A 14,509-nucleotide genomic window follows, 5' to 3' on the forward strand; every position below is an offset into this window, starting at 1 on the left:
CGTTAACCCTTCCCGCCCCGCGGACTCAGCCTTGGCCGTGCCAGTTGTCCCCGTGGCCCCACGCGGCCTTCGCGAGTCCACGGGCCACGGAGACCGGGAAGGATACTTGGGGGGCTGGCCCGCAGGCAGAGAGCTCAGTGGTTAGAGCACAAGTCAGTCAGCCTCTCTTGGGCCCCATCCTCCTACAGGCTGTGTGACCTTGGGCAAACAACCTCACCTCCCTCAGCCTCCTCTACTTGTTTTCTCAGCTGTAAAAAGAAGTGAATGATGTAACTCCTGCCCTTCCTAATTCCTTTCCCAGTATTTGCCAAGTGCCGGGCACACGTGGGCTCCGTGTTCCACATTGCCTCCTCACTGCAAGAGGTACACTTATGATTATGGGTTTTCATAAGAAGAAAGCGGCTCAGAGCAGAGAAGCGCCTCCCAAGGTCACACAGCAAGAAAGTGACAGAGCTGGGATTTGACCCCAAGCCTGTGTGCGTTCTGAGCCTGGATTCCTACCCAATGCAAGATACTGTTTCTGCTGGGAGATGCCGCTTCTCGGAGCTCCTGGTCCCACAGGAGGGACAGGACTCACATCCCCAGCCAGTCAGACCACGCACGAGGAGCCACTGGGACCTAATAACACCAGTGACAAGCTGGAGAGCCAGGGCCTCCAGGTAGCAAAGGCTTCCTGCAGCAGGAGGGGCTGGAGGTGAACATTCAAAGGGGGAGGCAGGAGGACCCTTGGATAAAGACAGAGGATGGGGGCTTTCCTGGTGGCGCAGTGGTTAAGAGCCCACCTGCCAATGCAGGGGACACAGGTACAAGCCCTGGTCTGGGAAGATCCCACATGCTGCGGAGCAGCTAAGCCCGTGTGCCGCACCTACTGAGCCTGCGCTCTAGAGCCCACGAGCCACAACTACTGAGTCCACGTGCCACAACTACTGAAGCCCACTCACCTAGAGCCCGTGCTCCACAACAAGAGAAGCCACCGCAATGAGAGGCCCACGCACCGCAACAGAGACCCAATGCAACCAAATATAAATAAATAAATTTTTTTTAAAGAAAAAGGATGGATGTGCAGTGGGGGCACATGAAGTTGGGTCTGGAAGCTCTGAAGAAGCCTGAAGCATCCCCTGCGGCCGACCTCCAGGTCCAGGGTCAGCCAGCCGACGCCGATGAGGAACCCAGGCGGCTGCTCCTCTCTGGGCAACACTGGAGGGCAGGGCACAAGCAAAGGCCACATACCTTGTGTCTAAGTATTTACAAGTTATAAATCACGCTACCGAACTACTAAATAAAATACGTTCTGTCCTCCTTCCTTGACAAATACACCTCCCTAAGGACAAACACACCTGGAAGGCTGGGTTTGTATTTAGAAGTCTCAGGCTCCTAGGGTCCATGCTGGAAGTGGCAGCATGAGGAGAGGCAGCCCTGGCCTCCGGTTTCCACTCAGCCCCTCTTTTCTTTCTGCGCAGGTTTTGCTCTTTTCCATGAGGGGCTTTACGAGCTTGGGTGCTGACACGCCAGCCTGCATGAGTAAACTCTGCCCACACCCATTGCAAACAGCCACCTCTTGGCCACCCCTAGGGATTAGGGGTACTCAAACAGGCAGCTCAGACCACCCCCAGGAGGATGGACCCAGGAAGTGGGCTGGGGGGCATTGAGCAGGGAATTCCATGGTCTCAGGTGCCCAGATCACAGATTCCTTGCCCCATGAGGAAAGGCACAACCAGAAAAGGGCCAGAGTGCCTCTGTCTAGACTGGGACTGGGGTCTGAGGACTGCGCTGTGGTCCCCCGGGCACTGCTGCAGACTGGGGTGGCCCAAGCTGGATGCAGGGCAAGTTCCTCTTTTTGGAACTTGCCCCTGACCATCACTTCCAGCCATGCACCTGACCCTGCCCAGTTCCCAGGTGCCATCGCCGACTGCTTCTCCCCAACCTCCAAGCCCAATACTTACCAAGACCTAAGGAGCTTCCCACTTCAAGAAGTCAGCTCCCTTCACCCTTTGCCCACTGCCCCTGTCCCAATCCAGGCTGGGCCCCCAGCTCCTACGCTCTGCTCACCTCCCTGCCCAGTCTGCCCTTTATGTCCCCCAGACAGATCTTTCTAATATGCAAGCATGATCGATCACTTCCTTCCCTCTCTGGCTCTCCAGGCTTTCAAAGTAGCATTCCCAGGCTCCGGATATCTGGCTCCTCTCAGCTTCTCCTCCCCTCCCATCACCTTTGGTTCTAAGATCCAGCCACTTGGACCTTCTCTCCAGTCTGGACAGTTTTATGTCCTTTCTGCCCCAGGGTCTTCAGGCATGTCATTCCCCTCACCTAGAACCATGCTTTCTGCTCTTCATTTTGCCAATATCAGCTTAAGAGTCCCCTCCCCACGGGGCCCTGCCTGAATCCCCGGATCAGCAGAAGTGACACCGTAATGAGCTGATTCTCTCTGGAGTTACCCATTTCAGGTGTTTCGCATCTGGGCTGTAGGCGCCAGGAGGGCAGACTTGGTCTGTCTTGTTCACTGCTCCATCTTCAGTGCTGGCAGAGTGACTGGCCCAGAGTAGGTGACACTGCAAGTTCATTGGACAGATGGGTCTGCACTGGGCTAGAAATCGGACTGATGGGAGCTCCTGCAAATCGCGAGGTGCAGCCAAAAAAAAAAAAAAAAAAATAGAAATCAGGAACCTGAGAATGACAGTATCCATTGCACACCGTATACCAAGCCCTGCTTTTATTCATAGTGTATGCTTATTTCTCACAACCGTTTCTGAAATAGGAACTATTATTCTTCCCATTCTACAGAATGAGAACACTGAGGCACAGAGGGTTCAGAGACTTAGGCTCACAGCTGGCAAGCAACAGGCCCAGATTTGAACCTGGGCAGTTGAGTTCCAAAGCTCAACCACCTCCCTCTTCCCGTCTAGTCCCAGCTGGGCCAGTACCTTGCTGTGGGTCTCTGGACCACTGTCTCTACCTCTCTGAGCTGAAGATTTTCTGTCTGTGCAACATAGGGTTGCCAAAGTGGTGATCCCTGAGCTCTCTTCCAGGCTGACACCCTGGGGTGTCATGACGCTTCCTGGCGAGTTCCCCTGATGATCTGCCCTTTGGTGAGTACCTGCTCTCAGGCCCCGTCCCCAGGTCTCAGGCCAAGGCTCTCTGTGGGGGTCCTATGGGTGATGCCCAAGGTGTTGAATGGATGGAGAACAGTTGGGTGTGAGTTAGGCAAGGCAGGTGGGGGTGGTCAGTACTTAGAAGCTGTGGTCAATTTTCCTTTTTTAATCAGTGAGCCCCAGAGGCAGGAGGCAGGGCCCATGGCTCCCCTCACCAACTTGACCCTGTGGTTCTAGAACTCATCTCTATTTGAAACGTTCCACCTCGGACAGGCAGGAGCCCAGAGTACTCGGCTGGGTAACCAAACTGTCTTGTCATCATGGCCAGCTGGTGCTGGGCCTCCCCCTCCCAGGAACTGCACATACCCTCCAAGAGCTGAGCTGCCAGGTACTGGGATTCAGGCAGAGACAGGGCTAGTGGTCCAGGGGGCCTGAGCACGGCAGTCATGCCCAGGGGGCACTTGGAATAGACTCAAGCTTGGGTCCCCATGCCAGAGGGGACACTCCACCACATCTCGGGGACTCATCACAACAGCCCTGTGGGATATGTACCCATTTTCCAGAGGAGGACACTACATGAAGACTCAGAGAGGGACAGTGACTTGCCCAAAGTCACACAGCCAGGAGGAGGAGTCTGGATTTTGCTCTTAATCACTCTGCCCCCTGCTTCAGGCAAAGGTGTTCAAAACACATTCGTAGGGACTTCCCTGGTGGTCCAGTGGTTAAGACTTCACGCTTCCAGTGCAAGGGGCTCAGGTTCGATCCGTGGTCGGGGAACTAAGATCGCACCTGCTGCGCGGTGCGGCCAAAAAAACAACAAAAACCAAACATGTTCATAGACAGAATGAGTATGAGTGAAGTGATAAGAAAAGTTCTGGAAGAAACTCCGGGACACAAATGTAGGTCTGCCTAAGGGAGTGGATTTTTGGTTTTGTTTTTGGCCGCACCACATGGCTTGCGGGATCTTTGTTCCCCGACCAGGGACTGAACCCGGGCCACGGAAGTGAAAGTGCCAAGTCCTAACCACTGGACCACCAGGGAATTCCCGATGTAAGGGAGTGTTTGTAAATGAGCATGAGTGCCCCTTCTTCACCATCCCAGCATCCCTCCTTTCCTGCTTTTCTCATGCTGCCTTCATGTATTCACCCCTTAGACTCTAAGCTCCATGAGGGCAGCAGCTGATTCGTTCCTCACCATGCACCCAGGACATAATTCCATGCAGGGCACACGGAGGTGCCAGTGAACCCCGGTGAATGAAAATACAAGTGACTCCAAGAGCAGCGCGTGGCCAGTCCGCACCCCCCCCCCATTTCCGTGTGCCCTTTCTGTCCCCCCGCTCTGGCCTCTGTTTCTCCATCTCTGCCTATGGGGTGGTGCATGCCACCCTGAACCTGAGCTCAGGTGAGCTGCTGGGCTCCTGCTGGGCCAAGGGAGGGGCCCTGACACCCAAAGGGCAGTGGGGACGAGGGTGGATGCTGTGAGGTTCTATGCTCATCTTCCCCATCTCCTTGAAGAAAGCGGGTAACTCAGTTCCTTCCCCGCGTCTGCCTTTCTCCCCTCCTTATTCTCCTGACTCTGGTCACTCTCCAGGAGAGGTCCACCCTCCTTCTCTACAAGTAGCTCTACAAGCTACTTGTCAGGAACCCCAAGCAAACACCCCACCCCCAGGACTTGGCACAAAGTGTCCCAGGGACCCAGTTTGCCGGAAGGGAAGGGCATGACCAGGACACTCAGTTGGGGAAGGGCTCACACAGGGGATGAGTTGCACCTACCACAGCTCAACCCGGTAGCCCTGAAATAACATCCACTCTGACACTTCTGAGTTTCTGCAAAGCACTTTCAGTGTGACCCCATTTTACAGATGAGAAAGTTGAGACTCTGGAGAGAAATGACCTCAAGGCTCTGGTGCTGTTCAAGTCACCAAATATTTCTGAGGCACTGGAGGGGTGGTGGGGGTGAGAGGGGGTGGGGGTGGGGAGCATCTAAGACACTGTCCTTCATCTCCAGTAGCTGTGGTCTGGGTGGGAGTGCGGCTGACCAAAGCCCAGGTAGGTGTGTGTGACCTGAAGGTGAGAGGGCCAGGCCTGGAGTGACTCTACTGGGAGTGAGGACAGCTCCTGGCACAAATGGGGGCAGGTACTCACTTGAGAGGACCTTGATGGAGGTGGGACTGGGACAATGTTGGCCATGGGAGGGGGTCACGGGTCCAGGCACTAACTGAGCCAGAGTTGGTGCAAGGCCCTGTGCTGGAATGGAGGAGAGGAGGATGGGTCCCTGCCCTCACCGGAGTGCGGAGGGTAAATGCCATGGCGGGGAAGCAAGATTCGATAGAGTCTATAGGAGCCCAGAGGAGGGGCACCACTGTTGAAAGGTCTGTGTGTGAATGTGTGTGCGTCTGTTGTGTGGCCAGGGTATGTAAGGTGTGCACATTGAATGGTCTGTGTGATATGGATGGGATGTGTGTCTGCGGCCTATGGCATATGGAGTGTGTACACACGCAAGCGTGTGTGTGTGCCTTGGGGTGTGTCTGTGCCTGTGTGCTGGTGTGTGTGTTGTGGGGTGGTGGTAACTGGGACACTCCCCAGGGGAAGAGCTAAGGAGAGATGGCAGAGGTATTAACCAGGAAAACGGGGGAGCAGAGGAGGTGTTCCGGGCAGAGGGAGGGAACAGCACATGCAAAGACCTCTAGGCAAAAAGAGGGCACCCAGAGCACTGGAGTACTTGAAAGAGTTCCAGTGAGGCTGGGGGACGGGTAGGCCGGGTCTCTTTCTCTGATAGCTTGAGGGTGTGCCGGGCAGGAGTGCGGGTGGGAGTTGGGGGGGAGGGGGTGCGCAGAGAGGGTTCAGCCACACTGACCAGGCGGGAGGGGCGGGCCTGGGCCAGGGGCAGATGCTGGGTGGAGGTGGGGCAGCGTTTGCGGAACAGCCAGAGCCCCGGCCACGCGCATCTGGGAAGCTGTGTGGTCTGGGATCCCGGACCTGAGCCTAATCCCGGCTCAGCCGCTGAGAGCAGTAGCTAGAAGGTTCTTAGTTTCCCGTCTATAAATTGGGTCCCGAGATTATATGTCAAAGACCCAAGAAAGAGCCTAAGAACTGTCCACGTTTTCAGTGCAGTCTGTGTGTGTCTCTGGTGAAGGGTGGGGTGGGCATTTGCTAACAAGCTTTCCCAGCACCCCAGGAGGCCGGAGATGCGGAAGATGGCAGCCCTGGCACAGGGCTCAGCCGTTAGTACCTGGCCTGAGGGCACAGAGGAGGGCATGGGGTGGGCGACGAGAGCCACGATTTCAACCCAGGTGACCCGACTCCAAAATGGCCCTCTCACCTGACTGCGGTAGGTTCATAATCCGGATCACGCGCTAACAGCTGCCCCAGAGCCTTCACACTGCATGGTCTTTTCTTATATATTTTAGCCTTTTCTTATTTCTTGCTAGATTATCAGTCGTGATTTAGAAATGAGAAAACTGGCCAGGACTCAAACCCAGGCGGACCTGCTCCTGAATGCACCCCCTTCCCCCACCTTGTATGTATGCAGCCGGTTTTCCCAGCATATGCCGAAACGGCCCTCAACTGCAGGTGGCTAAGAGCCTGCGGCAAGGCAAAAAGGGCTTGGGCCCGGAATCTCAGCTCTGTTGCCCACGTGCCGTGTGACCTTGGGTGAGTCTCCTTCCACTTCTGGGCCTGGGGTCACCCAGCTGTGCAATTCCCTCACTGGGTCTGGGAAGATTTGTTGAGCACCTGCTAAGTAGCAGATGAGACCGACGTCCAGAGAGCCTAAAGGACTTGCCCAAGGTCAAGCAACCCGCATAATGAGACTTCGGATTTGAACCTGGAACCCCAGTGTGTGCCCTTCAAGGCGGCCTACTCCAAAGCCTCCAGGAGTGCTGTCCCCGCCCCTAGCGGCCCGCAGCGCGGGGCTCAGGGGCCCCACGCGGTTCCAGGCCCGGCCAGCCTGACGTCAGGCCGGGGCCAGCGGGGCCTACCTCTGCACAGACAGACGGCGCGGGCCGGACCGGGGGCGGTGATGACTCAGGGCCCCGAGACGGCCGGGAAGCGGAAAGTTTCGTGCAGATGACATCACCGGGCCGCGAGGGCGGGAGGGGGCCGGCTCCGGAAAACGGCGGCCTGGCGGGCGGCCCGGCCTAGGGCAGGGCGCGGGAGGGCGCGGGCGGGAGGAGCGCGGGGTCGTCACGCTCCGCCGCGCCGAAAAATACCGACCCCCCTCACCCCCGGCACCCCGCTCCCAGCCCCCGGCCCGGGATCCAGGCCCTGGAGCCCGATTCCGCGCTTGCCGGCGAGGAGCGGGTTCCACCCGCCTGCTAAGACGCCGCGCTCCCCAGCGCTCCGGAGGCAGCCGCATCCATCCTGCTGCGTCCCTGCATTTTAATTACCGCCGCATTAATATTCATGAGCCGAGACTCGAGGGGGACCGCGGGGTGTCATTTCCCTCGCCCGCGCACCCCCGCACCCCTCTTCCCCGGCTGAGTCGTGGGCTTTTTTCCCTCCCGCTCCCACCCCCGCCCGCGCCAACAGTTGGTGCACGGCCGATTTGGGGTGTGTGTGAGCGACCATGAGTGTGAGCCGTTGTGGAGGCCGTGGGCAAGGGTAAGGGCCGGGTGGGGAGGACCTGAACGTGGCGTGGGGGGCGGAGTGAGAGGGTGGGATGTGCCTGCGAGGTCTAAGTGTAAACGTGTATGAGTGTGGTTGTGTGTCCACTTGTGTGAACGTGCGTGCCCGAGGGAGCGTGGGCCTGCGTGTAAGCCTGTGTGAAGGCCTGTGTGTGTGTGTGTGTGTGTGTGTGAGCGCACCTGTGTTTCTCTGGGCAATCCCAAGGGCTGTGTGTAAGTCTGGGGGAGGCAGCTGTGCGCACAGTCTGGCCTGGGGCTGGGGGAAGGGTCACAGGGTCTGACTGTACAATGGGGAAACTGAGGCCTGGGGAGAGGCTGGGCCTTGTCCAAAGTCACCCTAGGTTAGTGAGTGGCATGGAGGGCCCAGAACCCAGGGCCTGGGTGTTGGGTGCTTTCTGCTCCCTGCTCTCCTGTACCGTTGTTTACAACAATGGCAGACAGAAGGTGCTGGAGCTGGCGCCTCTCATGTGCTCTTCCTAGCAAACCCGTGCCGCAGGGGCTCCATCAGGCCCCTTTGCAGACAAGGACACTGAGGCAGCGGTCTAGCAGGCGAAGGGTGAAGCTAGAGCCCAGAGATGTCCAAGTCCACAGCCCCTGGCTTTAACAACCATGCCATGCTGCCCCCTGCGGAACTGTTTGTGGGGGTCCCCTCTGGGATGATCCGGGGGTACCTGAAAGTTCTTCAGGACCGCCGGTGCTGCAAGGGCCCAGGCATCAGAGGGGGTTTCACCAGAAGCGTGGCTGCTTCACCGTGGCACTCCCAGTGCCCCAACTTGCCCCCCCCCTCCTTTGAAGCCTGCATGTGCTCCCCGCCCCGGCCCCCAGCCCAGGCACATCAGGGGCTCAACAGGACACAGGAGCTCTTGCTTCACAAGGGAGCAGGCCACAGACTTCAAGGCTCCTGGCCCTCCTCCTTGGGCCTGGGGTCAGGCAATCACTCATTCATTCATTTGTTCATCCAACTGATGCTTAAGTGCCTACTGTGTGCCAGTTACTGTTCTCGACACTGGGGATTCTCTGAGTTTAGGAGGAACCCATGCCACTCTGTTCCCAATGCTGGTCATCTCCACCCTGGGGTGGAGGTCTCTGGGCTCTAAGAGGGGATTTTCTGTGCTCAGGCTCACTCGGGGTGGGGGTCTAGGGCACCTGTGCACAGAAGACAGTTTCCCACCCCCGGCCTAGCCACAGAGGTCTGCGTGCACACACAGTGGGTGGGCCAAGCAGAAAAGGGCCGCCGTCTTGGGGCTAATGCAGAGCGGAGCAGACCAGGCTAGGCAGCCTGGATCTTTGCTTCCCTCTCCTTCTGGAATGTGTCCTTCTCCTTCAACTAACCCCAGGGGCTGGCCAATCCGTCTTTCCCTGGGTGAGGCAAGGCCTTCCTCCCTCTCACGTCTACCCTGCCCCAGTCCTGCCCTTCTGAGCACCCAGAACCAGCTGTTTCCTCCTCTCCGCCCACACGGGGCTGGGCTGGAACTCATCTCCCAGCCATATCCCCTGAGTTTTCTCCTCCCCTCCTGGGAACTCTATGGGAACATAGATAAGGGGACAGGAGGGACAGTCTGGGGCTCTCTGGAGAGGAAGTCGTGGTTTCACTGGGCTCCACAGGTCAAGTAGGTGTTCGCCCTGTGAATGGTGGGGAGAAGGGAGGAGAGGCATCCCAGGCAGTGGGAATGGCTCAGAGGGATGGCTGCGGCCCCTCTTCCGGGAACCAGAGCAGGCCAAAGGCATGAGATCTGGGGAGACCAGAGGGATAGATTTTCTCCTAAAGAGCTGGAGGCAGTACAGCCTAGTGGTCGGGACTTCCGGGTGAGCCCACCCTGGGTGAGACTCACACTACCCCCACCACTGTGAAGCTTGGGCAAGACTCTGAGCCCCATTTCCCCATCTGTCCAATGGGGAGAGCAACATATATATATATATATATATATTTTTTTTTTTTTTTTTTTTTTTTTTTGGCTGGATTGTATTCAGATTAAGAGACACTGTCCATAAAGCACCTAGCACAGTGCCTGGTGCTCCTACATGGGACAGTCTGTCCTCAAGGACAGAGGGAGGCCCCTGGGATAACTGTCCCCATATAGCCCAGAATGGGATTTAAGGCTCAGCCTGTGTCCCACAGTGGGGATGAGTTTGCTAAGGACAGTCTTCTGGGGCGAGTAGGGACAGGCTGAAGCCATCAGTCAGGGGAGGCTCAGGCTCTAGGCAACAGGAGGGTCTCCAAGCCCCACAGCCCCTGGCCTCACCTGTAGATCTCTGAGAAGGTGCTGCCAGATCGCCCATCACTCAAATCGCCAGAAAGCCATCAGTCCACTGGGGTGGCTAAGCCATCAGTCAGAGGTGGCCTGGACCCACCCATCCTGGCTCAGTCCGCTGCAATCTCCTATGTCTCTGTCTCCTGGCTCTTTCCTTTGCAAATTTCTTTCTTTCTTTCTTTTTGGAATAGACATACCTGTACAGGCAAAAGAAAAATTTTTTTAAGGAAGTGCTGCAAAAGTTCACGCAGTACATCCTCGCCCGTCCTTCTAGTTTTTTTGCATGTATGTTTCCAGGACATTTCTCTGCCTACAGAACTGTCTTTCTCCAACTCCCGCAGGATCATACCCACCTCTGCTCAAAGACCTTCGGTGGCTCCCTACCTTTATACAGCAAAGGTAGCTTTTCTAAGGCTTCTGGCAACACCACCCCAAGTGTGTTACCTCCTCTCAGGCTGCCATGCCTTTGCCCTTGCAAAGAGCCTCCACCAAAATTCCTCTTCATTGCTGCAAACCAGGCTTCCCTGTTTCTGGGCCTCCTCCCCCAGCTCCTGCCCTACCTGCCCCCGACCTCTCTCCTGGTGCCCTGCAGCCCCGGAGGTTCTTTTATGGTGGTGCTTTTCGCATTTAACTTTCACAAGGGTGTTATTGGAGTCGTGTGTTCTCACTCAACTATGAGTTTCTCGGAAGGCTCTCCGGCCACCCCATTCTTAATTTTGTTGCCACCTACCTCGACGTCTTACACATAGTAGGTGCTTCAAATGTTTTATTTTTGAAAACATTCAACTTGCTTTTTCTTTAGGGATTCAGGCTCCAAGCCAGCAGATCAGGGTTTGAATCCTGACTCTCTCATTTCCTAGCTGTGTGTCCTTGAGAAAGTGAATTGACCTCTCTGAGCCTCAGTTACTTCATCTGGAAAATAAAGTCAATAATAAAACCTCCCTCCAAGAGTAACAGTGAGATGACAATGTATGTAAAACACCCAACATCAACCTGAAGCAGAGTGCCGCTGACATGTTCTACTCATTCGAGTTATTCAGTCTTATTCAGTCTCATTCAGACTTGCCCAAGGCCACCTGTCCAGTTGTGGGCAGCACAGGGACTCAACTCCCATCTCTTCCTACTGCAGTGCACCCAACTTCCCACTGATGAGTGAGGCTCACAGGCCACTGTCTGTTTTGCAGATAGAACAGGGTCCAGAGAGGCTGAATTGTGACCCCAGGTCACACAGCCCTGTGAGCAAAGCAAGGATCAGTCTGTCTGCCAGGTCCCTGGTGGGTTCCCCCGGCCACTTCCCCACAGCCCCAGTGAGACCCACCATCCTGATCAGAGCCTCTGGTCCTCCTGGTGGTCAAGGAATCAGCAAAGTGGGCCTCTTGGAGGCCCGGTGGCCCCTACAATTGGGACAGTCAATAAAGCAAAGAGCCCCCACTTGTGGGATGCTCACAGTGACCCCGTTATCCCATCTTCCAGGGGCACTCACTCAGACTCCTGCGGTACAGGGGCTTGCCAAAGGAGGGGTATGGCCAGCATTCTTCCTCCCCCAGCCCTCAGGACCAGCAGGACAGTGGGCTCTTGCCTGGGCTGTAACAGCACTGGGGCTGGAGCTGGGGGCCAGGCGCAGCCCGGGGTCAGGGTTGCTTCCCAGGTCTCGAAGATCATCTGGGGGCCCTTCCCCAGCCCTGGCCCCGCAGAGCCTGCCCAACTGCGTCTGAGCCGCACCCCAAACTCTTCCCGGCTTTGCCAGGGAGACTGGAAATTTCTGCCCAGCAGCTTCTCTGGGAGGATTTCGACACGGCTCATGGGGAACGGGGAAGAGAAGCCAGGCTGCTGCGAGGCTCAGCGTTCTCACGGCTCTGCTTAAGAGGACAGGGAGGGGGGCTTCGCTAGGCCTTGGTGAGTCCTTCAGAAATAACAGTAATAAACAACCAGCTCCAACAACAGTGACTGTGTATTGAGCGCTTACTGCGTGCCAGATCCTGTGCTAAGTCAAGACTGGCCTAACGGAATCTTCCAGAGCCCAGGCGAGGCTGGCACTGTTACTAACCCATCTCACAGGTGAGCGAGAGGATCCGAGTGGTGAAGGCGGCTGCCCCAGGCTACACAGCTGGAAGCTGAGGCCAAACTCTGGAACCCAGTAGGTGCAGGTCACTAACTGGCTGGGAGCGGGCAGGGCTGGAAGGCGCCCAGGGGTGGCTGGCGTCGGGGAAACACTAGGGCCCCCTAAAGGAAACTTCTATACACAGAAGTTAACCACGGCTCGACTGCGATCTGCAGTCCAGGGGAAGGCCTGCTTGGCCCTGGGGTCTCTGTTAGCATCTAAGAGTGTCCTCCTCCTACACTGAGTCCCCCTGGAGACCTCAAGGGGTCTGGAAACTTCTCCCTACAACCAGTCTTGGTAAACCAGTAATTCCAGACACCTCCCACCCCTGCCCGGCCCTGGGGCTGCAGGCGTCTGACACTGTGAGGTCAGATGCACGGGTCTGCTCCCTGCGCTCCGGGGTCCCTGGAAAAGCACCCCAGTCAAATTCAGCCAGTGGCTAAGGTGCCCCTACAGTGTGCTTGGCCCTCAGACCCCAGGGCTGTCAGCAGACCCAAAGTCACAACCCCGGGAGAGGGGTGAAGGGAGAGTCTCAGGCCTTGAGCAAAGGAATGGGGCGGGGGGCGGGGGGCGGGGGGGGGGAATCAGACACCACGCAGTGATGAATCTCACTGGGCTCAGGTCCCCCACCCCTTAAATGGGCAAACCGATCCCTTCCCTCCCAGGCAGCTGAGGCTTCAGTGAGCTCCCGGGAACAGCGCAGGGAGGAAAAGGGGCCACCCCAGGCCTTGCTCCCCGCTCCCCCGTCTCCCCCACCGCCACAAACCCCCGCCCCCGGCCGGGCGCCGTTCCCCACCCGGGGCCAGGCCGCCGAGGGCGATGCGAGTAGGGCGCGGCAGCGGCGCGGGCCCAGGCGCCCAGTTCAGCGGAAAGGAATGTCTTGCTCGGCGGGGGAGGCCGCGGCCCCCGAGGCCGTGTAAACCCCGCCGCCCCTCCCCGGGCCTCATTTATTGCGGCTCTAAAGCTGGGCTCGTTCCGCCAGCCGGGCTGCTCCGCGGGTCCGCCTCATGACTCACCCCCGCGCCCCGCCGCCCACTCCCGCCCCCCTCCCGGCCGCCACCATCATACCCTCCAACAACCTTTGCCCAAAGTAGGGGAGGGTCTCCCAAAGGGGGTGCGCGCGCCCCTGCCCGGCGGAGCCCACCGCCCCGCCCCCACCCGCTGTGGCGCCCCCGCCTCCCCTCCCAGCGCCGCCCGCTCGCTCCCTCCCCTCCCCTCCCCCCTCCATAACTCAAAAGCTTGTCAAGCTGGTTCCAGACTCCTGGCGCCGGGCTCCGCTCCAGGAAAGAAAAAAAGGAGAAAAGAAAAAGGGAAAAAGCCGGCGCGAGGGAGCGAGAGAGAAAGAGAAAGGCCCGCAGAGCGAAACTGCGCCCCCGGACCCGCTCAGCTCCGTGGTCCCCGTCCCCCCAGCCCAGCCCGGCTCCCCTGACCCTGCTGGGGAACTCCCGCACCCTGGGGGCAGAGGGCGCGCCCGCAACACTGATCAATTATTCATGGGCGAATCCATTATTCAGCTGCCCCGGGAAGGGGAGGGGCGGGTAAGGCCGGGGAGGGGGAGAGCGGCTGCGGAGACCACCACCCGGGAGGTCGCGGCTCTCCCGCTGGGCCTCGGGGGTCGGCAGGCGTCCCCACGCCGGGGGTGCTGTTGTGAGAAAGCTGCCTCGGGGTGGGCTCCAGGAGGAGCGCGAGGGAATCCGCAGAAGCAAGATAGCTGAGATACCACCCAATTAGATTGGGGAGAGGGGTGGAGAGCGGGAGGCTTGGGTTGGAAAGAGCTGGCTGGGGATGGGGTGGGTGGCGTGGGAGGAGCCCGGCCTGTGAATTCTTTCCTTTCTTACTTCATTCATTCCCATGTTTATTGCGAGCCCAGTACATGCCACTGTGCTCAGAGCCTAGTGTGGCGGGTGGCAGGAGAGGGTTAAGGGCAGGAATTTGGAGTTAGAGCTGGGTCCAATTCCTGGTTTGTACTGTATTCTCTCCAACTGTGTGCCCTTTGGCAAGGGACTTGCCCTCTCTGCGTCTCCACTTCCTCATCTGCTGGATGGAGAAGAGCAGAATGAGGAATTGAAGGAGGTGGTGTGAGGTTTCAGTAAAATGGGGCACTTGGGCAGGGCCTGGCACAGAGTGGGTTGTGTGTGGGGTCCTCTCTTCACATTGAGGGGAATATGCCAAGGCCCCCAATATCCCTCCCTCTCCCCTGTCCCCATCTGTGGGTCCTGGAGAACCTGCATCTTTCCCTGCTTTCAGACACTGAAAGGTCGTTATCAAAGCCAAGTCAAAGCCAAGGCCTCTGCCCAGGGCTCTCACCTCTGGCAGGCTTCTTACTAGCCTGGCCCTTCAAAGGCTAGTGCATAAGGCAGCTAGAGGGGTCCGCGTGCGCCTCAGTGGAATCCGCTTTCTCCCCACATCCTTCCCTCCTCCAAAGCCTCTTCCCTTCCCCATG

General features: G+C 57.9%; 1 long non-coding RNA gene across 2 annotated transcripts; it reads right to left on the bottom strand.

Annotated features, from left to right (window-relative positions):
• Positions 1-1,061: 1,061 nt before the first annotated feature.
• LOC116756025 lies at positions 1,062-12,459 on the bottom strand. 2 transcript variants are annotated; one of them, XR_004350511.1, is made up of 5 exons: positions 11,284-12,459; positions 10,696-10,877; positions 9,957-10,162; positions 2,436-2,609; positions 1,062-1,197 (listed from the first exon to the last, which is right to left on the bottom strand). It is a non-coding gene; the product is annotated as an uncharacterized LOC116756025 (long non-coding RNA). The 2 variants fall into 2 exon arrangements; XR_004350510.1 differs by having other exon boundaries at positions 1,338-2,609.
• Positions 12,460-14,509: the final 2,050 nt, after the last annotated feature.

This window comes from Phocoena sinus, chromosome 6 (assembly GCF_008692025.1).
Source record: "Phocoena sinus isolate mPhoSin1 chromosome 6, mPhoSin1.pri, whole genome shotgun sequence".
Taxonomy (NCBI): Eukaryota; Metazoa; Chordata; class Mammalia; order Artiodactyla; family Phocoenidae; genus Phocoena; species Phocoena sinus.